Consider the following 25899-nt stretch of genomic DNA (forward strand, 5'->3'; position numbering starts at 1 on the left):
GGAGCAGCACTTGGTCCTTACTGTAGCCTAGTGAGAAGAACACACCAAGAGCTGAGAGAGAATACTGAAAAAAGTGTTTTATTGGGAGAATATCAAGAACCAATATTTGCTAAACTTTTATCATTCTATTCTTTTCATCTACTGATACAACAGATTCTTTACATTCAATATTACCCTGAATATTTAGACAAAGCCAACACAATTTTCACAGTTATTGATGTGATGGAAAATATCTGGGCATGTGTGTATGGAGGTGTCTCTACCACACTCAGAACGAGCAAAGGGTTTGGAGTACTGGTGGGAGCCTTCGAGCATGGGGCACAAGTGTACGTAGCATCACATGTGTGACTGAGCTGGCATTTTTCTGGTGGTGAGTCTGTCAACACAAAGCAGATCAAAGCCTGAGAGACAGAGTGGTAATAGTTTTCATCAGCTATATTCAGACAAGTCAAGTAAAGGTGCAGATGGAAAACATTCCAATTGCAAAATGCAGGCTGTATTGAGAGAAAGAACAATTAAGCTGAGCAATGAGCTACTTAGGGTTACAGTTGCCCTGGATCTTAAATTTTCTTTACCACATGTGGCTCTGGTTATTTCTTGAACAAGTTTTGGACTAAAGTTATCCTAACAGAAGGTTTTCAATTTGATGAACAAAAAAGACATTGTCTGCAAAAAAAAAAAGGGATACTAATAAGGTATACTATAAATATGTGATAAAAGATCTTGTTTTCCTTTCATTCTGCCTAATTTCTTTTACTCCAACTTTTTTTGCAGTGTCTGTGAATCCATCATCTTGGCCAAATGTTATGTCAACAGGCCAGAGTGATAAGACAAAACAAAAAAAGTTCCAGTTTTAATATACTAGATTTTAAGGTTCTTGAAGGCAGGGTGCAATCAATTTATTTATGCCCCTAGTATCTAGCTCTGGTTCAATTAATTGCCCCCAGCATGTAGCGTACTAAAAGCAGATCAAAGACCGTCTCCTAAGAGCAGAAAAGATATGCTTTTTTGCATGAATGAATGAATGAATGTATAACATTTATATGATTGAACAATATTGAAATGAGCAGATTATCAAGTATGCAGACCACTAAAACTGTCCTCAATTTGGTTTTTATGCTGATTCTCAAAGAACGTGGATGTTATCAGCAGTATGGATAAGCACGGACCCAGCAATCGGATTTGGATTACTTTAGCTTTTGGCTCTTTGTATCCTTGATGGCACTGTAAAGTTTAAGATAACTTCTGGTGTTTTTTCTTAAAAGCATTAAAAGCTTTAAATCCTCCCATATCCTGTAAAACAACTTAAAATGCCTTTTTTGTTCTTTAACATTCTCTGGGCTTTGAGGAATGCGTCACAGTCACCAGCGAGGACGGACCACATGAGGCGACTTTTCTCACGAGAGCGGTTCAGGTGTGTCACTCATAACAGCTTTTTCGTTCCCACACAGCTCTGCTCTTGCCAAAAGTGGTATCAGTCTCACACCCACAGGAGAATCCGCCAAACCGACTTGCTTTTATTTTTTTGTCAATGCTACGTCCACAGAAAAGCAAGGACTACAGGCTGCCCAGGGAGTCCCGTTCAGCCACTCTCCCCGCGGCTTTTACCAGGAGTCACCCACCGGAGGCTGCCTGCCTGGTGGCCCTTCCCTTCTCAGACCTTTACTCCCTAGGAGCTGAAGGGATTCCTGGAACGTGGAGTTTATAATAACCAATAAAGGATTCATATGGGGAAAAGAAAACTACTTTGTGAAATAAACCGTTTACAATGTAGTCATTCATTCCATAAATATTTATGGTGAGCTGTGCACATGCCAAGAAATGTGTAACTAAACATCACGCCATCAGTCCCTTTGCCTAGACACAAAATGAAAAGGGCGTGACGTGTGCGTAAAACTGCGCCCTGCTCCATGGGACTGCCTCTCACCATGGCATCTGTGAGCTCACCTAGAAGTAGACAGACAAGGCATCCTGACTGGGGTCCCCATGCAGACCTTCTTCATCGTTACGATTCTCTGCCTGCGATCTCTGCTGTCTGTGAGAGACCGGCCGCGTCGTGGCGTGCAGCCCTGCAGGGTGATGCTGGGCATTCTCAGTCTCTGCAACTGCAGATTTCATTCATTCGGCCTCTGGGCCTGTACTGATCCAATTCTTCTCTTGTGTCATTTCGGTAAGTCTTCTGATCCCTAATTGCTATTGCAGAAACCTAAGCAATGTTTGCAGGCATTAAAAGCTATAGTTTTTTGTGTCTTGAAATGTTTGCAAATACAAACATTCAGGTTCAGGTCTGTCATGGGTACAGATTTATAAACCTCCTCAAATTATGGTGAAATTAAAAGTAGCTCCCAATATGAAAGCTCAAGGTCACTTACTCCAGGCCTTCCCTTTGACCCAGAAGAAAGGGCCTCCATTCACCCCATCCTACCACCATGGTCCCCCAGCTGCTTGACCCTTGATGGTTTTGCGCTTGTGTGTTAAGGCCAACACCTTTCCAGGCAAACTTTTACTCATGAATTAAAGCAAAGGTTTCTTCACTGGCTAAACTTCAAGAATTTTCAAATATTTTTTCCATAGTATTTATTCACATCACCGCTAAAGTACCTATCAGCTCTCACGGCAACTTAATTTTGTGTGTCTTCTCCAGGGCTCGGTGACGCTCAGGGGAGACGACTTTGTGTTTGCATTTCTACTGCTCAGTTCGGTGACAGTTACGTTCTGGGTACCAGTAATAAGTGCATATAAACAAAATAAATGAGTTGATAAAAACATTACTTTCTGAAAAGTAAAGAAACAAATAAAGCCTGTCTTCTTGGGCTTCCTTGCTTGACTTTTCATGCTTTTTACACATGTGGTCCATTAGCAAATAAAACGGAAGGGCAAATGCTTTTTTTAAGTATAAAATCATGTTGTGATGACAGTTAAGAGGAAATTGTAATTTGACTTCAAATAACATTGTAAAGCCCAGGATATAGTTACAGTTCAATGAAATGTCTTCATATTTTCCACTTGGCATTCAAGGAAATGTGAAGACTAGATACCTGAGTGCCCCACTTTCCCGAACTCCTTCTGACACAACACCGTGGGTCCACACTGAATGGTACAATTCCACCACTGGGCTAACGCCCACTCTGCTGCTCTCCCACGGACACCCACTGTGGGCCTATTAAATCAATACAGCCCTTCTAAGAACATGCATTTTCCACCACATTCCTCACACCTGAAACATGTTGGGAGACACCTGATTTGGCATTTGCAACCTACCTAAATATGGTGATTTAGGAGTCTGAAACAAAGAGCCAATATCACATTGTTTGCAGCTTGGGATAAATATTTTCTGCAAATGTGAAATCTTGCTCCATGTGGGAGGAGCGTATTTCAGAATAATGTCGGCTTTACTCACTTTGTTTCCAACTGTGGGCATGAAGAAAGGAACAGATTTATTCCTTCTGTCGCAGTTACCCTGACACAAGTTTGTAAGACTCCAGGAAGAACGTAGCACTTGGAGGAGTGTATTTTAGACTAGGAATATCATACTTCGTGTTTAAAGATGTTATAATAATTGGAGGTTTGGAAGGTCATGAACAGATAGTGTTCTTCATGTCATGGACACTGACTGAGATCTATTTCCACTCTTAATTCAGTCAACAAATACCCAAAAATGCAGGAGGAATTTCAGTCACCTTGGGTATCTTTATGGAAATCTTTGGACAGATGCTCTTGATATAACTTCAAGTATCTTTTTACTGCCTCTAGATATTTGAAGGAAATGTTCAGGCACCTTTAGATTTTAAAAGTTTTGTCAGTCATCCATGGCCATTTTTCTTAATTGTCTCTTCACCCTTTGTATTGAAATAGTTCTCCAACCTATGTGCACAGCTTGCCAGTGACAAAAACAGCCTAGTCTTGGGAAGAGGCATCATCTCCCAGTTGGCAGGTTTCTGTTATTGATGATTGAAGCTGTAAAAATAAAGCTCTAAGGCATGTGTACCAAAAAATAAGTGGAAGGTAAAGCCAGGATGAAGCACAACCCTGAGGCAGTGTGACACTGATACCGGAAGGTGGCACAGAGGTTAAGAGCCAGGACTCTTTTCTTCTGGTTTCCAAGCTCTACTGTGCTTTTCTGTGTGCATCAATTTTCTCACATGTAAAATAGAAGCAATAATAATAAGCATCTGTGTAGTTGTTGGAAAAATTAAATAAGTAAATTACTGCAAGGTAATAAAAAATGTATCCCCCAAAATAATGCCCTCAATTAATGTTTATTATTAGTTTAAAGAGCTAGGTAAGAATTGGAAAAGAAATGTAATGTACTGTTTGATATTTTATAAATGCATATAACTGAACAAAAAAGATAAAAATGCATGGAAGTATATACATGAGAATGCATTATCACAACTGTAATAATATACTTCAGGTACTTGACCATTTATTCACTTAAGAAGTATTGCTGAGCACTTACTATGGACCTGGACTTGTAGAGCATTAAAAGACATGGTCCCTGTCCTCCACCAAATAGCTTATGAGAGAAGAGAAGATGGACACCAAGAACAATGCTCTGGGTAGATGCCATGGCAGAGGTGAAAGAGGGAGGAATTCTAGGAAACTAGCTTGCGTTCCAGACTGTGGAATATAAGGGAAAAAATGGCAAACCCTTCAGGTGAGTGAAGTAGTCTGGCTTTTAACCGTCATAGTGGGGAGCATTGGAAGGATGTGTTTCATCTCCCTGTCTTTGTTGGGGAAATGAAGGAGGACGCATAGGCGATGACAGGGAAACCACTTAGTTTGCCATTTCATAATCCATTACCTGGGATCTGAGCTAAGTTCATGGAGGTGGGGTGATGGGCAGGCAGAAGGTTTGAGAGACACTAAGATGATAGATTAGTAGAGAAGTTTTGTCAACAATTGGGTTGAAAAGTTAAGGGAGTGGGGCACATAAAGAACTCATCCCTGAGTTACCTGACCCACTTAACTGGGTGGATGGATATGCTGTTTGTCAATATGCAGAACATTAGGAAGGATTAGGTAGATTCAGGTAACAAGGTGCTTTCTCCAGATTTTCATCTATTTAGACAGAGATTCATATACAAATTCCCGCAAAGGAACTTTAGCTTACAATAGAACATATTTGTCTATTACACATAAGAAAGGTCTGGATTAGATAAAGTAGATTTGGGAGTTATCTCATAAAAATGGTAGTTGCAGCCATGACAGCCTTACTCCAAAGGAGCAGATGGCATGGGACAAAAGAAAGGTGGAAAATGGAATTCTGAGGAGCACCAAAATTTTAGGTATAGAAGAGGGAACCTGCCAAGAAGTGTCAAGAACAGCTACAGGAATATCAGGACAGAGCATGTCACTGATGCCAAAGGAAAAGTTGGTTCTGAGAAGAGGAGCTATTCTGCAGGAAGTAACTGAGCAGAGAAGGCGAATGGGTTGAAGGATTAAACATGTCCTTTGACATCAGCACTGAGAAAGCCATTGGCAGTTTGGGCAGGTCCACGTGGAGTGGCAGAGGTGTGTTCTCGGAGGTGCGGTGGGGGCTGGGCACACAGGTTGCTTGGCAGAGTAACAGCAAAGGGGAGATGTGTGGCCAGGTGAGGTTGTTTCTATTTTCCTTCTGGTTCTTAGATTTCGAGTATTTGAACATGTTTGCTTGCTAAAAGGAATGGGCTAGAAGAGTAGACATTTTTTGGAACAAAATGCAGGAGGAGCCAGACAATGAAGGTACAGATATAGGAATGGAGAAGATGATGGTTTTGGACCCAGTTTGCTGGAGAGGGTGGCAGCTTGAGGTGTTCTTGAATAATGAATAATTGAATAATGAGTAAAGAAGAGGATGCTTATCCTTGGAGCAGGATGATGAAGCAATGAAGCAGAGGCTTTGAAAGGGGGGTTGGCTGGGATAGTCCATGTGAAGAAGAGGACAGGGAGCCAATGAGGAAAGGGTCTCCAGTTAGCATTCCAGCCCAGATGGGGTGCCTTTGTAATGGTGGCATCAATCTTCATCCTAGATGAGAGCTCAGACCTCACTTGTAGGCTTGGGGGTCTAATCAAAGGTACAATAAAGAACCCTATTTGCAGGCTATGTGAGCTCTGATGTGCTTGACAAGTCTATGTAAGTGGAATGCTTTGAGGGGCAGATCCATAACAGGTAGCAGAGTGCACCCTCTGGGGTGAGTAGCTAAGGACTTGGGTATTGCTCTGTGGAGGGAGCACGTGGCCCCAGAGTGCAGACCCCTGAGTGGTCTCAGAGGAGGCAGGATGGTGCACCCCACTGTACACATGCCAGGATGTATGCTGTGCTTTCTGTCAGTAAATTGTATATCAGATTTACATTTGTGTTAAGTCTTCTTAAACATAAAATTTATTGCATTCACAGTTTTTACTTTTCAACAAAATGCAGAATCCTCGTGGGACACAGGTGGAAAGCGCTCAGGAGCAGAAGAGCCCCAGGTCAGAACCCCAGTTCCACCATTTAGGAATGTGGATCACAGAATGAGCCCTGGAGTCCCTGGCATCTCATATTTCTTCCTGGTATAATAAGGTGTGACTAACCACCGTTATGATATCCCATTCTAAAATCCTGTGTGAGATGGGAATTTTCTCTTGTCCTGGTCAATTTGAAGTATAGCCTTCAAAGTCAAACAGCCAAGAACACCTGAAATCAGGGTGGGTAGCAGTCTGTGTCCACGAATTCTAGAAGCCTGATCCTGACCCCAGAGACTTGCAGGCTAGCAGCGGGGTCATTCCCGCCAGCGTGTTCCATGAAAGCTTTGTGTGGTGCCCGGGGACTCACCTGCTCACACAGCAGAATCTGATGGGAAGTGTTAACACTGCAGCATCAGATGGAGGAAAATTGTTCATAAATTCCACCAATGTGCATGGCTTTATTTGGGGTCCTGGTTGCAAACTCATTATTCATGCTGTGTACAGTAGGCCATCAACATATCCCACCGGGAAATTAGTTTGCAATTTAGAACCGTTTCAAAGTACAAGTGATTCTCAAGTCATTTTCCGAGGTTAAATGAGAACTCTTACCGCCTTCCTTGGGCTCAGAGGAGACTGTTGCTGCACGAGTTCCCTCCTCCCCCAGCTTCTGTTATACTGGTTTGATTTTTCCTTTTTAAATGCCATCTGTGCTGAATGTCTTTTTTCTTCATTTTTTGAAAGGCAGTAAATAAATGGAAGGCCACTGGCTGCATTTCCCTGCTTGCTGGGACTGCTTAAGCACCTCAGTTTTGATTACTGCTGTGACCCGTCCAAGGCTCCTGGGAGGGTTCCACGTGCTCTGCACAGGGACTGCTTAGCTGGATGGCAGCCACGTTAGGGTGCCGCGAGTCAGCCATCATTCCCCTCCCACTGCTGCTTCTCCCTCCAGGGGCCAGGCAGTGGGCAGGGTTTCAGGCAGCCTGGCGGACAGCAGGGGCCAGACCGGTGACTCCAGGCAGGGCAATGTGCCCAGCTTCAGCCTGCCTGTGGGCCATAAGCACAGAGCAAAGTATTAAGATAAAAAGGGCTTCACTGACTGTCTCCATTTCACACACCCCTTTGGTGATGTGATTCTTTCCTTTAGAACTTCCTTAGGCAGCTTTTAAAACTCTATTTCACCATTAAATGTGGGCATGTCTCCCAGAATCTTACCCGGACCTGGGAGAACAGGCCTCCGACCACCTAGTAGATCATTTATAAGCTGATATTACCCTTTGGGAGTGAAAGCATTATTTTAAGTGCATCATTTTACCCTTCATCATTCCCGTAAAGCAGAAAATAACCCATAGTCTAAAATCCTCAGAGGAATTTTCTTTTCCTCTTTTCTCAGCCAGTGTCTAAAATGCCAAGGCCTGATGTTATTAGTATAATAAACCAAGGTCAACTAGAATATAAGTCAAAGTTGTTAAGCTACATCGAGTGACTCTCCTCTCCCCCACCAATAAGCAGCATTAGGGTTTATCTGCACCCGAGATTTCAACATCTCTCCTGTGCATTCAGGGAGTGCTTCCGTAGGCAGAAAGTACATATACCAGGGAGATTAAGGGTTTAGTTTCAAAATACATGAAATCACTAGCTTAAACATAGAAACTATACACAAAGCACAAAGAAACGATGAAAACAAGAGACCAGCAGAGTCAACATCACCTAGAAAAGCTAACAGTCTTAAAGGTCAGAAATCCTCCCTTAAACAAAAAGACCCATCCATTAAGAATGATCAATCACAAGATAACGTGGGAGTACCACATCATGAGTTACCTTTAAAGCAGAGGTCACTCAGCCAAAAGCTGGCCGCTCCCTGCCCTGCAGGTAGCAAACAGAAACGGAAGCCCTGAGGAGAAGAAACCTAAAAACAAGGCCTGTGGAGAGGCATCCTGGGGGACTCCAGCCGCAAGGAGAGGGTCTGGTGCAGTCTGCCCGGCCGTGCCCTGAGCTCTGTGTGCTGCCCAGAAGGGAGGCACAACGGCTCTCTGGATTCAGCATTCTGAGTTAGTCTTTTCAGTTGAAATTGGCTTTAAATGTTTTCCTTGATTACAGATAATTTGTGTCTTTTTCTACCACTGTTTGAATGTGAAAATGCTTCAGAAATAATCCCTTTTCCTTCATGCACTGGGGGAAGCAGAGATATTGGTTTGGTCTGCTTGTGATTTTGGCGTTTTTAGTTCTCTTTTTGATGCTATATACACTTCATAATCTTTTAGCTCCTACATTTAAATCATCTCAACCTCTGCTTGGTGAAGTAGTTGGTATGACACCAGGCCTTACAGAAGCTTGGAGTCTGAATCTTTAAGGATGCTCATGCGGATGGTATTTATAAGGACGTTTCCTATGTCTCCAACAAGTCTTCCTAGATTTCCATACTGTGATTTTTACTTTTAGGGAGCATACTAAGTATTTGTCATTAAAGCACCGAATCTTCTCATAGGTATGGAGATGGACTGAGCCCCTTTAACACCTCCCAGTTCTCAAGCACATTATTGTATTATTAAGGCAACTTTAGAGATTCCTGCATTTTTCATATTTCATGAGATAATAAGTTTATTATTAAGTTTCCTACAATGCAGTAGAAAAAGCAGTAGGAATGCTCTGTGACTTTCCCATTTTCATGTGCGTCCTTGGAACAGGAGAAGAATCCAGCTCTAGCTTCTTGGAGTCACACCCACTTTGTCTCTGTGACACGACCTTCCGTGGGAGGCCAGCCACGATTCACAACAACGAGGGGATACATGCTTCTTCTTTTCCTCTCCCCAGAGGGCTGCACTTTGCTCCAAAGCCTCATTCTCAACACATGCCAAGGTACTTTCTCTACATGAACTAGGGTCTCAATGATCATATAGCACAATTCTTGACAATAATTCCATGGAGGTGAAATCCCTGGTAGGCCAGTGTCGTCTAGATTGCTGAAACCAGGGACTTTTTTGCAGAACAAACATATCGATGAAACCAGTAAAAACCCAGTGGCTTCAAGTAGCAGAAAGGCCCCAGTTAGACTGCAGGGTGCCAGACTGAAGATGCTGTGAAAGTCGGAGCCTGCTTCTTTACGCGAGTGCCTGCCTACATCTAGGCACTCAGCATTATTACACACACCTCCAGCCACTCAGACATTTTGATATGATGAATGTGTAATTCCCAGGGATTATCCATTTTCACATCAGATGTAATAAAACATTTTGGAGGTTTACATAATTGTCCTGAGATGTTTCAGCCATGGGAAAGGAAGAGGACAGGCCACACCCCCTCTACCTAAAACACCAATTTCTGTGTGCTGTGCCTTCTCACTCCCCAGGCCTCAGGAGCACAGCTATTTGTACACGTAGTGCCTGATTATAAGGTTCTCAATAACCAATAAGAACCAATGAGTTATTAAAGTTCTTAATAACTTTTTTAAAAGACAACATAATCAGCCTCAAAACCTGCTGTTCTAGACACAAGAGCACGTGGCCTTCGCCTGGGACAGTAACTGCAACATCTGCAGCGGTGAGCTGCTGAAGCCAGGGGTCAGCGGAGCACAGAGCGGCCTCTCCTGGCGTCCACTGGCTCGTCGGCGCCTGGAGCCCGGCCTCAGGCCTCTGAGCGGAGCCCCAGGGCCGACCGTACTCCCCGGGAGCTCGCTGCTGTGCCCACAGAGACGAGCACCTGTGCACAACGGTGAAAGTCTTTCTTCTGAGGATCCTGGGCAGGGCCGCAAACACGCAGTCGCACTGACGGGTTTAGCTTTCTCCTTTTTAAGTTTCTTAAAAGACAGAGCAACCTGCCCCTGTGGATTTTTAAAGATAGCCTGTTTGTACCCCCTTGAAAAACAAAACAGAGTCCCGGGGGCTCACGTCCAGGTTTGGCTTTAGAAGTCGCTCATTTTGGACTCACTTCTCCCTATCAGCGAAGTATAAGAATCATGCACACGAGGCTGAGGCCTGCTCTGCTTGGAAAACATCTGCGTTCAATTAGCAACCAGCCTGGGTGCTGCGCTAATGCTGCAGGACCAAACAAAGTCCGTTTTGTTTCAACTCTTCCAGCGTCGTGAGGAGGAGAGGTTTGCAGGAGTAAAAAAAATACAAAGGCGATAGAACAAAACTGCCCTGTGGTCCTGGAAGGGGGCTGAGAAGGCAAAAAAGAAGTTACTTTTCCTGGAGCGTACAGACCCAGCCATTTTTTTTCAGGAGAATCCTCCTCTACCGTTTCTCTCTTGAGGGGCCCCGGGGTGGGGAGTAAGTAATCTTTTCTTCTAAAAATGCAACTTTCGAAGCAGTGGAACATTCTCCAGATTCCCCCCAAATGAATATGACCTAATAGTTGATGTGTTTGGCAAATCAGAAGTAGTGTTTTATTTTTAATTCTGTGGAAAGCGAAACAAATCAAAATGATATTTATAGCCCATTGCATTGCATTTCAATCACTCTCACTGTTGCTAAATGTGATTGATATTCTGACCTCAGATATGCTGAAATCAGCTGTTTCTACTGAAGTGCACACCTTGCCGTGAACACCAGTGAGGTCCACCTCTGTTAACATCGGTAGCACTAGCCCTTCTGGAATGGAGCTTATCCCTGTCGGAGGCGTCTGTGGTGGACCAAAGGCACTTCCACGCAGTAATGTCAGAACTACGTGTCACTGAGGCTGAGGCCCCGAGAAGAAGGGACTGCAGCCACTCCTTTGGGCTGGAGTAGCATTTCCTCTTCATGCCTCCTCTTGAGACGAGGTCCTACTGCATGTATCTTAGGTAAGGAATGCAGATGAAAACTCTCTTTTTGTTTGAGTTTTGAGGGATAAGATTCAGCCCCTAATCGGCAGGTAAAAATGTTTAAGTCTTTGATGTTTAGCCCTTATCAAAACATGGGCTATGGGCAATTCTTTATGGATGCAGCTTGATGGGCAGGCTAGACCTTTACTCTTTCATATATATTGACTCTATCTTCAGATCAAACCAAAGAACTGGGCCTTGAACCAAACGTTTGGCACCATTTTTATTGGTTTTCACTAAATTGTCCGGTAACTTTATATCAGTTTTGTCTATTGAAAACACTGTAAGAAGCCATCCAATAAAATGTACCATCATGCTTACTACAGGAACATTTGTACCATATTTTACAATACCTGATCATGAGAAGCCAGGGGAGAGATTTCAGTGTAAACATCTGAAATGTGCATTGGGAAGATGGTGCATGCTTCCATGATATTTTACTCAAGAACTTTATGCTGGGGTGTGTCTATCACCCTCTGTGTCATCTCTGTTTTGCTATGTTATCACCCTATTTATAAGTATGAAGAGAGCTTAAAACTGACGCAAAAGAAAAAGTGCTAAAATATTTCCATTTGCCATCAGATACAAAATGACAGGCCCATCTCTTCACTACTGGTTCACTCTGATTTTTCTTTGGTTTTGGGGAGGATGAAGATGGGAATATGATGAACAACAACAAAAAGAAGTTGCAAAGATTGAAGTTCATGTTTTTGTGTCTATTTGATTATTTAGACACCCTTTAGGTTTTAGAATGGAGAGAGATAGTCATCTTATTTTTTTAAAAAGTAAATATGGGCAGAGATTGAGCTAAGACTCAGCCCCACAGTGCAAACTCCCTCACCTACACTAGGCACATGGCACCGGCGGCTCGAGGGCTCGAGGCCAGGCGGCCAACATGAACTCGGGTGATGGAAATGCCGGGGGCCAAAGAGTTCCCCTGTTTTTTTTGTGACATCACAGAGGATTGTTCTGCTTTTCACTCACAATTCCATCTGTCCTTCCTCTGTGCTCAATATTTCATTAAACATTAAAATGAAAAGTTAAAGCAGAGTATCGTTTAGTTCTTTCCCAAACCCAGTAGTATGGTCATATACCATCCTAATTCCATTTCTATATTGTATCAAAAAGGTTTTTCTGGTAAAGAAATAATTGGTGCACAAAAGAAGAGCCATTTGTGCATCATAACATGGGGAGCGATTTTAACAGACAATCATTTAAATTCCAATTTTCCTGAACACTGAGATACCCACAATAACTATCATGTCAATGATTTATCCCATCTTTTCCCATTTTCTTTCAATCGATATTTTGGGAAATACCACCTGGTAATTGTATATATATCCCTCCATATTTTTAAAGAAATACTCCTGTTTCTTTATGGAACCATATTAACACAAAAATATTTTCCACTTATGGAGGGTCAGAAAAATAAGGGGAAAAAGTTGGGAGCCAAAAGGACACCAAATCTTTCATGTTTTTCCTACGTGGATTTATTTTGTCATGAATTGCTCTAAATTTGTCCTTCTTTCCCGTGTGAGTACTACCTGGGTAAATTATGGCTTATATTGCCCTCCATTTGAAATGAAAAGCAGATTGCATCTCAGACCTGACTTATCCTCCAGTACGGCATGATGTACGATCCATCTTGACAGGAAACTATTGTATCTATTTCATAGTTACGATCTGCAAAGTAGCAAGGTCCTCATTATCTCCCCGGACTAGCCAGCTATAGATGCCGAAACACCACAGCCTCCAGTACGCGCTTCTTGAAACTTATAGTCCTGTGTTCTGTGTATGGTTAGCATTTTATGATGCTGTATAATATAGAAATGTCAGCATACTTTATCAAACGCCCCAGCTAGGCTATTGACAGTATAGGTTTCATTTAATTCCTGGATGCAGCTGACATTCTTTGGTATTTCCTGGATAATATAATAAACACCAACTGCAGTGATTAAAATGAATATTTAAAAAATCAATCAGCCTTGAAATTTAATTTTATCTAATTGGCTTGCTATAGTCTCACAAAATTAAATGGCATAAAAATTTCACCTACCCTATATAATTTCTTATTTTCTCCAATCACAAAAATATTTTTTTTCCTTCTCCTTTAAATTCCTTTGATATAATCTTTTAATTTGCTATGTTAATTTAACCCTCTCTTACACAGGTTGAAAAAAGTGTGTATCATCATCCCTGGGTAGTAATCACATTCTCAATATAATTTTATATCAGCTGTTTTATTCATGCTTTGCTTCTACTGTGAATGTCTAAGACAATTAAGCACTTCCAGAGGGCTTTGGTGTAGGTGGCAAAGACTGATTACCTTTTGTTCATACTTCTGGAATGGACTGAAGATGCATACAGACCATCCCTTCTGTTCTCCTAGAACTCCCTGGAATCAGACATCTCACATCCGAGTCACCCCTGCCGGGAGCCATCGGAGTGACCCACACCACGGTGAATATCATCGGTGTCTTTGGGAAGGAACAAGCAGGTCTTAATGAAAAATATCAAAGCAACAAAAGCAGCTGGCTTATGAGCAGACAACAGTGGGGAAATATATTTTTTTCATATAGTCAGTCTGTCTGCTTAAAAAATAAATATATATAAATGGAAGAATACCCAGATAGGAGTCCCTGAGGAGTATAAGGCACATGTTTGTTTCTGATTAGCTAAAATTACTGCTTGAGTATATGATCTGGCTGTGTTTACATACCCAGTTGGATTTATTGAATCTTCTCTTAAAGTTAAAAAAAAAGTATTTATTTAAACAATTTTACCATTAATACCAAATAATTACTCTGTCAGCATTTCTGTCTTTTCATTTCCCTCTGACGGTCATATTACCATAGCCTTACACCCAGAATTCACCAATGAAAATTCAAACATGTTGATTCTGACCAAGAATCAAACATTGCAAAAACTAAACTTAACATATTCACAGCAGGTAAGAAGTGTATCTCCCTGCCAATTCTAAATGCAGTGAACTCTTAGAATATGCCTTCTTAATGTGGAAAATAAGTTTAAGAGTGCCATTACCCACAGATCTTTCTAAAATCCTGATTAAGTACATGTACATGGGGGTGAATCAAAATAGGGCTCAAAACCATTCTAATTTTCTATCTCTATCTGATATGGTCCAGCCTATTAATTGGATGGCATAAGAAAGCATGGGTCACAACATTCTTCCAAGAATGAAAATTTCTGTGATGAGCCAGTCACACTAAATAAACAAAATGGGTTTACGGTACTAAAATTATGGCCCTAAGGTATGGGGAGTCTCTCTAATCCCCTAACGGGATGACTAGACAAAACACTTTGAGAAACAAAGCACATAGCCCCTCACAAAGAGTTGGTCCAGACTCCCATCACCAGCAATCTTGTATGCCAATGTTTCTGATTTATTCAATTAAGGAAATTCTTATTAAATGTAAGGACCATTTTCTTTCTTTGAAAAATCTCGATAAAATGGAAAGGAATGTGCATCTACCTGTGTATGAAAATTATTTTCTCTCCACTGGCCTCATGTAGCTGTTACTGCACTAACTGGAAATGTCCTGGTTTTACCCAGGTGTCTGACTCACATTTGTATTAATCCTACCCCTGCAATTTATGATGCTCTCGGTTTCATGTTTACTGCTAGCTCAGACTATAGGCTCTCTCTGGACCAGTATCAGGACACGGGGTCAACACCTAGGTAATCACGCCATTGTTTTTCCATACATGTTGCCCTCAAATTATCTACAATGATAATTGATTAAAGACACATCTTGGATGATGTCACTTTTTTAAAAAAGGAACAAATTCGATTTTTCAAACAAAGCTTGTTTAGGTTTGTACGAGATTCTTTTCGAACATCTTAAATAATTTTATTAAATAGATTTTTCAGTCAACAAAATACATATATTTAGAATTAGCACTAATCACCATTAAAGACTTTGGAGGCTCTGTTTGTAAAGTCACAGTGCTTTGAGTTCCATATGTGAGCAAGATCTAGATTGTATCATACCATAAAGAGAGAGGGAAGTATATTGACAGCTTTATTTTTAACATATTTTTCATGCTACATAAAGCTATTCTTCCTTTTCTACATTTTGAGAGTAACAATTTTTTGTAAATTAAAATGTTCAAGATAACAATATTAAAGCATACATTATATGCACTACTGATTTTTCAGTTCTCAGACTAATTTCTATCAAATCTTCCCATGAAGGTATGAGAGGTAGTCCCTCCCCACCAACCCCTTTAAGAGAATGCCTTATCTTATTTTACAGTCTGTACTACCCACAAAGGACTATATTCAGTAGACCTTAGTAAGAGAGAGTCACTTCTGGACGCAGCTTTTCCCAGTATCTGGATCTCACCAAATGCTATGGATGTGTAAAAGAAGTTAAGGATAGGCTAAGACATTGAGCCAGGAAACACAGGTTTACACCTCCTGCTGGTTTCGTGTGTTCTGACCTTAGAAGAGTTGCTCTGCTTTCCTGTCTCGTGTTTCTTGGAGTAAATACAACCTGTGCCTACTGAGAACCACAACTATGTTACATTATGAGCATTCGGCCAGTGGAGGCCGGAAGCAGTCAGATCCACGAGCGCTGTGCAGTTTGCTCGCCACGTTTATACTGGTCACATGGCACATACTTCACAGACGCAAGAGGACAAATCCACACTGTTGGCTTTGGGGTCTTCAGGAGCACCTTGAGCAAATGGTTCTTAAGTCAGTGAGGAGATTCTTTTTGGAAAGGAGATGGACGGCGGGGAAGCTGTGTGAGAAATTACAAAGTGCAGAGGAGAAGCACATCCATCCAGGCAGTGATGGGAAATTCCATCTGAAAGGCAGTTGGCTTTGCTCCTGACCCTCACTCTTGTCTTCTTCTGCCTCGTGTCCACGTTCCCATTCACCATGGCTTATCTTTATAAGGGCTGACGGAAGCGCTTATGGGTATGCTCCTTAATCAGAGGCAGACTTTCCTTGCTAGCCTCAGTGTCTGCTTTCCCCTATTTGACTTGGTGTTATCTGTCCAAGGACAATTAAATTGACTGAAAGGAGTTGATGACTAAAAACCCTGTGTTAAGAGCTCTGTGTACTGCACACAGCCATTTCTATAGCCGTCCTATTCCGTATCCTAAAGCCGTTCAGCCTGAGGTCCATGATACAAACATTTAATCTCTACTCTTCTTTCACTTTCTGCTAAGCTCGTGGTTTGCGCCACCAACTCAGAGAATCAGGAAAATACACCTCCAGCCTCCTACCCTTCTCATTACTACTACAAGGGTTCTTAGCTCAGCAACTGGGTCATTCAGAACCCTCATTATTGCAACTGCATCTCTGAGACAAATGACCTGCAGATTTAAGTTCCAGTAAGTTGCAGGTTTCAGATGGGCTTTTCTGGTAGTTCTGTGCATCACTTGAGATTCGGAGACCTCAGTTACTTCCAGATTAACAAAGAGAACAAGTTGAGTGACCGGTGAAGTTCAGTAAGTTGAAAATTATACTGATAACCTTCCTTGCCAAATTTTTCTTCTTTTATCTCCATTTTGGAACATGACCCTTTCAGTTATACCCATCCCCATCAATATTAAAAATGGTCTCTTTTTCCTCAATGTCTATAACTGGTCCATCACTAATTTGGTTGCCTAGAACTTCAAGTACAGATAACACTGATGCCTAAAATAATTATGATTCACTTTTTCATACCAGATTCAAATTAAGGAGAATAATCCCCACTTTATTTCCCTGGCGAGCTCTGAGGAATACACTAATATGTATTGACAACTGACCTAATCTCCCTCCACCAGGCCCCACTCCCTGGCAGGGTCCGACTGTATGGGTCAGAGCAGAGCCTGCATGACGTCTGAGTTTCAAAGCTGCCCCAGAATCTCACGTCTAAATGTCATTACTCATTCCAACTTCCAGAAAGTAGCTTAAAGTAACAGCGTTTTCCTTCTAAACCTTGATGAATCCAACCAATCATAAATATTCAAATTATCTTTTGTTTTTTCTTATGAAACTCAAGAATGTTTAGCAAAACATGGTTCAAAGATGACTCTTGAATGGTCATGAATCTTGCCCTGCTCAGTAGGAATCTCCAAGCTTTCCTTGGTCAAAGGCAAATTAATTCAGCAGAACTCGTAATCTAACATAAACAGAATGTTTTTATTCCTTATTGTAGAACTATTTTATGGTCAACACGTGATCAATTCTCGCACTTCCTCTAGAGCACGGGAGAGCTCCGCACAGAACTAGAAATAAGGACAGCGCTGAGTCAGCAGATAAGGCCTCAGGCCAGCCGCTGTGCATACGGGAGTCAGCAGGACACCCCAGCCTCGGAGACTTTCTATTCTTTGCCATTAAAAATCTTGCTCAAGCCAAATTTTTTTTCACCAGTCATTGGCATAGCTCTTTCTGCCAGTTTCTCAAGTTTCTGTTAGCAATTAGCTTGTATCAGTGGTTCCAAAGCCTGTTTATTTGAAAATCCCAGAGCAATTTCCAAGTCCCCAGGGATCCAATTTCACTCATGGAACTAGAAACTTCGAACTAATCCAAGCTCGGTTGCCATCAATCTTCCCCCACGCTTCCAGAAGCGAAACTAACTCCTTAAGAAACAGGGGCTCCTTAGAGGTTGGGTTAAACTCCCAGGCAGCAAGGAGGGTTTTCTTTAAGTTTTCTTCTCTCTGGTGAGCATATAAACAGATTCGTAGGATCTGTTATCTCTGAACAGAGTTCCCCACGGAACATTGCCCTCTGCTCAGCAGTTTTGGCCTCAGTGTAAAGTCCATTGTATTTTTTGGTTTGTTTGTTTTTCTCATGTTTTTTTTTTTAATGTGTGTATTGGAAGGAGTTTGTGTGCATGTGTTTGAGTGTGTGTGTGTGTGTGTGTGTGTGCATGTGTACATGAACACTCTTTGGTTTTGTTTCTGTTTTTTGGAGACTATCAAGTTTGCTAACCCTATCCACTCCTTTTTCTTTATAGTATTTTTCAAAAAATCTGAAAGTCTGATAAAAATAAACTCTTGGCTCAAGTTTAGTGTAATAACTTGAATTGGAGGTAATACTGAGGACTTTGCTTTAAGTTCACCATCCAAGAAGTTAGCCCTCAGTATTTACCCAAGTGTAACTGGGGGCTCATGGTTGCTGAGTGGGCTTGCTTTCAAAGGAAGACAGTCTGTCAAACAAAAATTAAAGCTAATTATGTCTAATTTTTACATGGAATCTCAAAGAAATGCTAAAGGGTGAAAGAAGGCCTAGTACACATTGTGAAATACTGGCCCACAGAATAACATCTCTCTCCATCACCCGCCCGGCAGGTATTCATCCGAACTCCTGAATTCGCTTGCCTGAAATCAAATCCCGATGCAGAGATTTTCACTTAAAGACAGCACAGATGCCATCTTCTTTCTCCATTCTCTCAGTTCCTGTTGAGCCTGTTCTAATACATATCAATCAAGCCTCTATAACTTCCCAGTTTTTTCTCATTAACCAGAATATTACAAATAAGGAGAATTTGGGGGCTGATAGAACCCCCAAGAGTCCCTCTTCCTTTTACCTTTATTGCATAATAATAATTTCAGAATCTACTATATCAAGAATCCATTTTGAGTTTTCATGATTCATTAACAGATTTTTATTGAGAACGTGCAAAGTGTTACCCTAGGCATTGGACAAGAAAAAAAATCAAGTCCCTATTCTTACGGTGTTTACATTCCATACGGTATGTCAGTTGGTGATTGGAAAGAAAAATAAAGCAAGGTAAGAGATGAGAGCCAAAGCAGGGGGAAAGTGTTATTTTAATTAAGTGCTCAGATAAGTGGTCTGAACATAAAACACTGGCTCTCTTAGAAGGAATCTGGGAAGACTATAAGGGTTATGGCAAGGAAGAACAAAAATGCATAAGATTTTCAAGACACAATTGCAAATTGTTATATTCTTATATTTATTCGACAAGCACACAGCAAGCAGGCAATCTGAGGAAGAGATCAAGTCACAGCTGGTGGCTCGGGGTACAGAACTAAGGCCAGACGCCCTGCCCGTGCGGAGCCTACAGGGCAAGGAGGGTGATGGACAGGTGGTTTCCCATCTTTGAAGTGGTGACAGATGTTCTGGAGGAAGATTAAGAAGGCCACAGAAACATGTAATGTGGGAACCTCATCTGGCTGGGAGAGGTGATCTGGGGAGCTCGCCTGCTGTTGGTGAGGGTGGAACCAGTCCAGCAAAAGGGTGGCGTGTGTGAAGGCCCTGGCAGGGGAAGGGTCTGGGCATCAGAGGCATGAAGGGAATGGAGCCGCAGGTGCCCTGTGTACACGTGGTTATCACGACACATCATTTACAGGTGAAATGCTAAACACAGCCGCCTGTTCTTCAGAGTTAGGATAGACAATGATGATAACTCTGCTGCGTCGCCCACTACTTACTATTGCTTTGGAATTCCCGGGCGGTGCCCTCTGAGAGGAAAGTGACGGGTCCTAAGATCACCAGAGATCACACAGCTGCAGCTCCAGGTGTGAAAAGAAAAAGTGAAGTTGTAGCAACACTTATAATGTGGCACTTTTTATAACTTGCTTTGTTTTGGCATTCGCTAAGTCCTTCAAATGTTTGCTTTCTGTGTTTTATTGTATTTTTGTTTGTTTTCTTCTTCTCTTTTTTTGGAGGGGGGTGCAGGAGGAGGCTCCAAACATAAACTTTAAATGCTATTTTGACCAAAAATGTACTTTTAAAATGCTTATGATTTCTTTCCTCTTCCTTGCTTTGAACTTGCTTTCTGTTTTTCCAAACCTTCTATTAGATACATATTTATGTGTTTTAGTTTATTTTCATGACTTCTTCTTAAAAAATGAATGGATTTAAGGTAGTGGATTGACTTCTCCATACAAAGTTGACTCTGTAGAGATATTCATTTTTCTGATATTCAGAGATCATATTTGTAAAATGGGGAAAAGATATGAGAGAATTTAGCACCAAATGAGGCATATTGTACAACATTAACAGTAACCTTTATTACTCTTTAAATAATAATTTCCCACAATGATTATATAATAGTAATGGTACTTCTGACTCACAAATAACTCAAGCTGTGAAGGTGAACATTCTCTGTCTCTAAATGTCTTCTGCTGTGGCCAGAGATCATACCGATGAAACTCCTGCAATGACAAAAAAATTATTGAAGTTGTAGCAACAATTCATCAATATCTTAAGTATTCAGTGGTTACTTGAAGAGGAAGTAAGTAATCTATTTTTAGGTTATAAATCTTAAACTGTTTGCAAATAATTCAACTTAAGGCATGTTTTCAAATTTTCAACATCCCTTTCTTTCCACATTACTATTGTTATCACCCAGTAGGGTTGAGCTTTTCAAAAGGAAATTGATGGTAAATTATTTGTTATACAAAATTTCATGAGTACATGAAAGATAGAGTTTACTTTGCAAATATGAAATTTATTTTTCCTAGCTTTTAATTTTGAATCACATTAATTTCTTCTGTATGAAACAGTAATGTTGTCACTTCTTTCTCCAGGAGGTTGTTAAAACTGATAGTTCTTGGCTCATAATTTATTTTTATTCTACTGTTTTACTTGAGCTGATTGTTTAAAAACTTACCTGGGGGGGGTGGGGGTGTCTGCTTTCCACAGTTACCACATTATATTTTAATTAAAATGTCCAGATTCAATTTAAAAATTACATTACACACAAAGTAACAAGACAGTATGGATCCTATGTGGGAAAAAGAGACCATCAATAGCAACTGTTCCACAAAAGCCCAGAGATTTTTAAATCAGCTTTAATAGGAAAATTCAAAGAACTAACAAAAACCATTTCTAAAAACTCAAAGGAAGTATGAAAACAATCTCTCTCCAAAGAAAGAACACCAATAAGGAAGTATAAGCTATAAAAAACAAACCAAATAAAAATTCTGAAATGAAAAATTTTCTACACAGGCTCAACAGCAGATTTGAACTGGCAGAGAAAATAATCAACAAAATCAGAGACAAGTAAATTGAGGGGATGCACACTGAGGCACAGAAAGAAAAAAATAATGCAGAACGATTGATAGAACTTGAGAGACCTGTGGGGACACGATCACCAATTCCAAGCTATGCATAACAATCATCTCAGAAAGAGAGGAAAGTGAGAATCAGGCAGAAAAATATTTGATGAAATAAAAACTAAAAGTTCCAAAATGTTGAAAATCATTAAAGCACACCCAAAAGTTCAGTGAACTCTTAAAGCAGGATAATCTCAAAGGGATCTAGCCAGCCTCATCAAAAGAAAAATCTTAGAAATAGAAAAAAATGACTCATCACATTCAAAGGCTCTTCAGTAAGACTAAGAGACAACCTCTCATCAGGAACCATGGAGGCCAAAAGGGGAAAGGGTGACATGATATTCAAAATGCTAAAAAAAAAACTGCAAGTAATTCTATAACCAGTAAAAATTTCCTTCAAAACTGATGGAGGAATGAAGACATTCCCAGATAAACAAAAACTGAGTGAATTTGCTGCCGTCACACTATCCTGTAAGAAATACTAAAGTGAGTACATAGGCTTCAAATGAAGGACACACTAGAGTAACTTGAATCCACACAAAGAAATGACTACTCGTAAAGGTATTTGGATAGGTAAATAAAAAAGACAGTGTAAATATATTTTTATTTGTAACTGTTGTTTCACTTTTGATTTAAAATACAATTCCACAAAGTAATGATGATAAAACTGTGTTGATGGGCTTACAATATGTAAGGGTATAATTTATATGACAATAATAATACAAAATAGTGGGGAGTGGTTTATAGTTCTGTAAAGTTTTTATATACCATTGAAATTAGTATGAATCTGAACTAGACTGTTTTAAATTAAGATGTTAACTGTAATCTCCAAGGTAACCACTAGACAAAAACTTTAACACATAGTAAAATACACAATAAAAAAATTAAAACGATACATTGGAATATGTATCTATTTATAGATATACACAAAGAAGGCAGTAATGAGAAATGTTCCAAGACTTCATGTGTATAAAGCATTGAGAACAGGCGGATCCGTACAGGAAGGAAGCAGCCCAGTGTTTGGCGCGTAGGAAGGAGGACGAATGCGGAGGGACCGCTCGGGGGCATGGAGATCCGTTCGGGGGATGACAGAAACGTTCAAAAGTTATGCACCAGTGTTGTAGGACTCTGAATGTACTAAAAAGCACAGAACTGTACACTTTGAAAGGGTGAATTTTTTTGGTATGTAAATTATATCGCGAGTAAGCAATTGTTTTTTAAAAATAACTCAGTTTCCAAAAGAACACTGCCAGTTAGGATTACTTCTGTTTCTCTTGTACGCACTGGACACCTTTCTGCTCCTCTGGAGCGATTCCTGGCCATTCCCACCGCTCGGTGCTCGGGAGGCTGAACCACGCGGGGCGTGTCGGTGCCGCCCTTGCCCGCTGGCTCTCTGCTGGGCTCCCCGGGGAGGGCTCCGTGGGTGAGGCGGCAGAAAGGGAGGGTGCAGCCGCGGAGCCGCGTCCTCACTCGCCCCCGCTGGGCCTGTGGTCATCTGCCTGTCCACCCGACGCCGCCCTCGGCCGCAGTCCTCCTCCCAGACCCACCTGCTGGGTTCCGGTGAATATGCCCCCCCCCCCTCGCCGTCGGGCACACGGGGGGGTTCAGGGCCGGCTCTTGGATCCCTACACCTGCGTATATATTTTCTTACGAGCAGCATTTTTATTAATTAGCAACTTCCAGCTGCCTTCTGCCAATTCCCTATTGACACACCGGGTTTGGTTAAAAGGATTTTTTCGTTTTGTTATTTCCTTTAAGTTCTGGGCCTTTGTTTTTACCCTTTCCTCTCTTCTGCTGGGCGGTCCCTCCCAGGGTTGTTTTCAGCAAGGGCTTTCAAGGCGATCTTCCTCTTTTTAGCTGCACTTGAGATTAGTTTAATGTCTAGAACCATATTAAACTACTGAAATCTGTAAGAAAATAATTTTGGCCGCTCTTACCTCAATGTAAGGGATTTGGCCCTCTCCCACTTCTCTCCTTTTCTGTTTTAGTAGTGAATTTACTTTGAGTTTGTGAAGAAAGTCTTTCTTCACTTAAAAACTTCATTTTATCTCTTTTATACTGGGTTTCCTGGCCATGTATCTTTAAGCTACATGTTGTACCTCATAACGATGTAACAGCAGGAGGACCTGGGTCATTTCCATTGGGGGGTCCCAGGGAATGGAGACTTGCTTGATTTGCCTTAATTAAAATATGTATTTTTAAATTCTTTTAATAAGAATAGTTAACAAAGTAAGAAAGAGGAAACTGTTCTGCAGATTTTTGAGGGCTGGATAAATCTGTAGAATATTCAGGTACATGTAACAATTCAAAGAGAAAGTTTAGTTATTGTGTCATATTATGATATATTCAAGAGCAATGATACATTTTTTTTCCTGTTCTACAAATCAGGAACCTGAGTATTGTATATTTTATTTTATAATTTACTTCTAATTCCATCTCATAAGCACCACTTGGCATAGCCATTTTGGCGCTCTGCCACATCACAAACACAGCCCCGAACTGGCATCAAGCACCGACTTCGGCAGAAGCATGGTGTCTCTGAAGGAAGTATAAATATCTATGTCTTGAGGCCCAACATTATTTTCTATCACAAATTTTTCATTAAATTGCCTTTAGCCTAAAAATTTAAATGATCACTTCTTTTTATATTGCTACTCTGGTTCATTTTCATCATATATGATATTTCTTGAGACAGTCATTTGAATTGCTGTTCAAACTTTGCATTATTTATTTTCTTGCAATTGTCTTATCTCTCCAAATTCATTTAAGCTTTTGAGACCACAGACCTTTTCATTTATATTTTATGTACATCACACACCTGACAGCTCAATGCTGGAGACAGAGATGTTCAATAAATATTTTTTGATTTGATTTATTACAGCTCTTATTAGTTCTGTGTGCTCAGTCCGGTAGCACATTCCCTTCTGTTTGGTATAAAGCAGACAGCCCTTGATATACTTTGAAATGCAGTCCAGAATTAATAATCTCTGAGAAACATGATATGCTTTTAAACTTCTCAAATCTCTTGTTAGAAAACTCAAGAGACTTAAGGCATCGACTTTTCATGATCTGTACCTCGTTTGGTTAACATTCATGTCTACAGCAACATCGTGAGGTGAACAAGGGCTGCACAAATCTTTGGATTTGTTTAAAATTGGCATTTAATATGTATGTTTTTTCTTTTTAAAAGCATTTGGGGAGAGTTCAGCTGCCAGGTCCCTTGAGCAGAATGGTTTTCTTGAACTGCTTCTGTGTTGTCTCACAGCCATATATTTGGCCCTGTAGCTTGAAAACAGGAAAAGGAGGGGTGGGGAGAGAGACCTGTTCATTCCCAGTGGGGATCCATCGGGACTCTAAATACCTGAATATTTTCAACCCACTGGGAAGCTAGAAGCACTAATGGAAGAACAAATAAACAGAGTTCTGAAATAGTAAGCTAATTCCATATAAATCATAATGATGTTCCAAAGGACAGAGATTTAAATCCCCTTTTCCCTTATAAAGGCTTAATTATATAAAATAGCTCTGTGGAATCATTTCAACCGGTCTTGTCCCTAATCAGAGGCTGTATCCCCACAATTATACAAAATCATTGGAAAATATTATTTCATCTTAAAATGTTTAAATATCCAGATGTTTGGTGGCAAGTAAAACAAACATCTAGGTGACTGACTGGATTTTTAAGTATTTCTTCCAGGTCTGGACAAAGATGTTAAGAATTCAATTTAGTTACTAAATTGTTCCATGGCTAACAATCTTATACTAAATATGAAGCATATTCATGAAGGAAAGTACTTAGAACTTTGCATTAAGATTATTCCTAAATATACTAAAATGTAGAAATGCTCTTCCCCCCCACCTGCCCCAGCGTGGAGGGGGTCCTAGAAAGCCAGTCTGACGTACAGACGGCTGAAGAGGTGTTTCCTCTATAACTGCTGCACGTGTGTTTGGGCTGAGGTGACCCCCGACAGACGCTGTGCCGATGGATGCTGTAGGAATGCCCCTGGGCACTTGGGGATAAGGCGACTGAACAGACGTGAATTCTAAATGGCCATGTAGGGGAGGAAAAATCTTTCCTCTACCCTTCTAGGTTCTATTGGCTTGTCTAGTCAGTAAACTGACATAAGACAGATTAGGAGAGAAGCAAATTTAATTCTACATGTACAGAAGCCCCAAAGATACGAGATTCAAGGGTGAGTCAGGCAGGGAGTCATGTGCCACCCTCAGCTAAGATTGCTCCATCTCATTCAATCAGTTTAAAGGGAAGGAGGAAAGTTCCTAAGAAGACGAGAAAAGCAAATGTTTGGTCAGTAAGTATTTGCCACATTGTGCCATGCAGAGCTGAGGGGACACAGAGAGGAATGTGGCCTCCTAGCAGCAGCATGAAGATTGTTCATACATAAGCTGTTGTGGCGATTTTTCTGAAGTTTCTATCAAGTTATCTGGTTTTAGTTTGCAAGGTTTTGGTAAAATAACAGTTTTACTTTTTAATGATTCCAAGTAGGAAGGATAGGAGAAAACTGGGAATGTTAGTTTGCAGAACTGTAGTCAAACACTGGAGGAGACCAGGGGAATTCAGGGAAGGGCCCAGTGTATAGGTAGGAAACAGAACCTCAGAGACATTTAGC

General features: G+C 40.9%; 1 long non-coding RNA gene across 2 annotated transcripts in view; it reads right to left on the minus strand.

The window, feature by feature from the left end:
* Positions 1-6325: 6325 nt before the first annotated feature.
* LOC108403037 (uncharacterized) overlaps positions 6326-25899 on the minus strand; it is a 119245-nt gene continuing 99671 nt past the window's right edge. For both annotated transcript variants that reach the window (XR_005059246.2, XR_005059245.2), the window contains 2 exons: positions 20288-20368; positions 6326-7473 (listed from right to left, as the gene is read on the minus strand). This is a non-coding gene — a long non-coding RNA (uncharacterized lncRNA). The remainder of the gene's footprint in view (positions 7474-20287; positions 20369-25899) is intronic.

Source organism: Manis javanica, chromosome 16 (genome assembly GCF_040802235.1).
Source record: "Manis javanica isolate MJ-LG chromosome 16, MJ_LKY, whole genome shotgun sequence".
In the NCBI taxonomy this organism is placed as follows: Eukaryota; Metazoa; Chordata; class Mammalia; order Pholidota; family Manidae; genus Manis; species Manis javanica.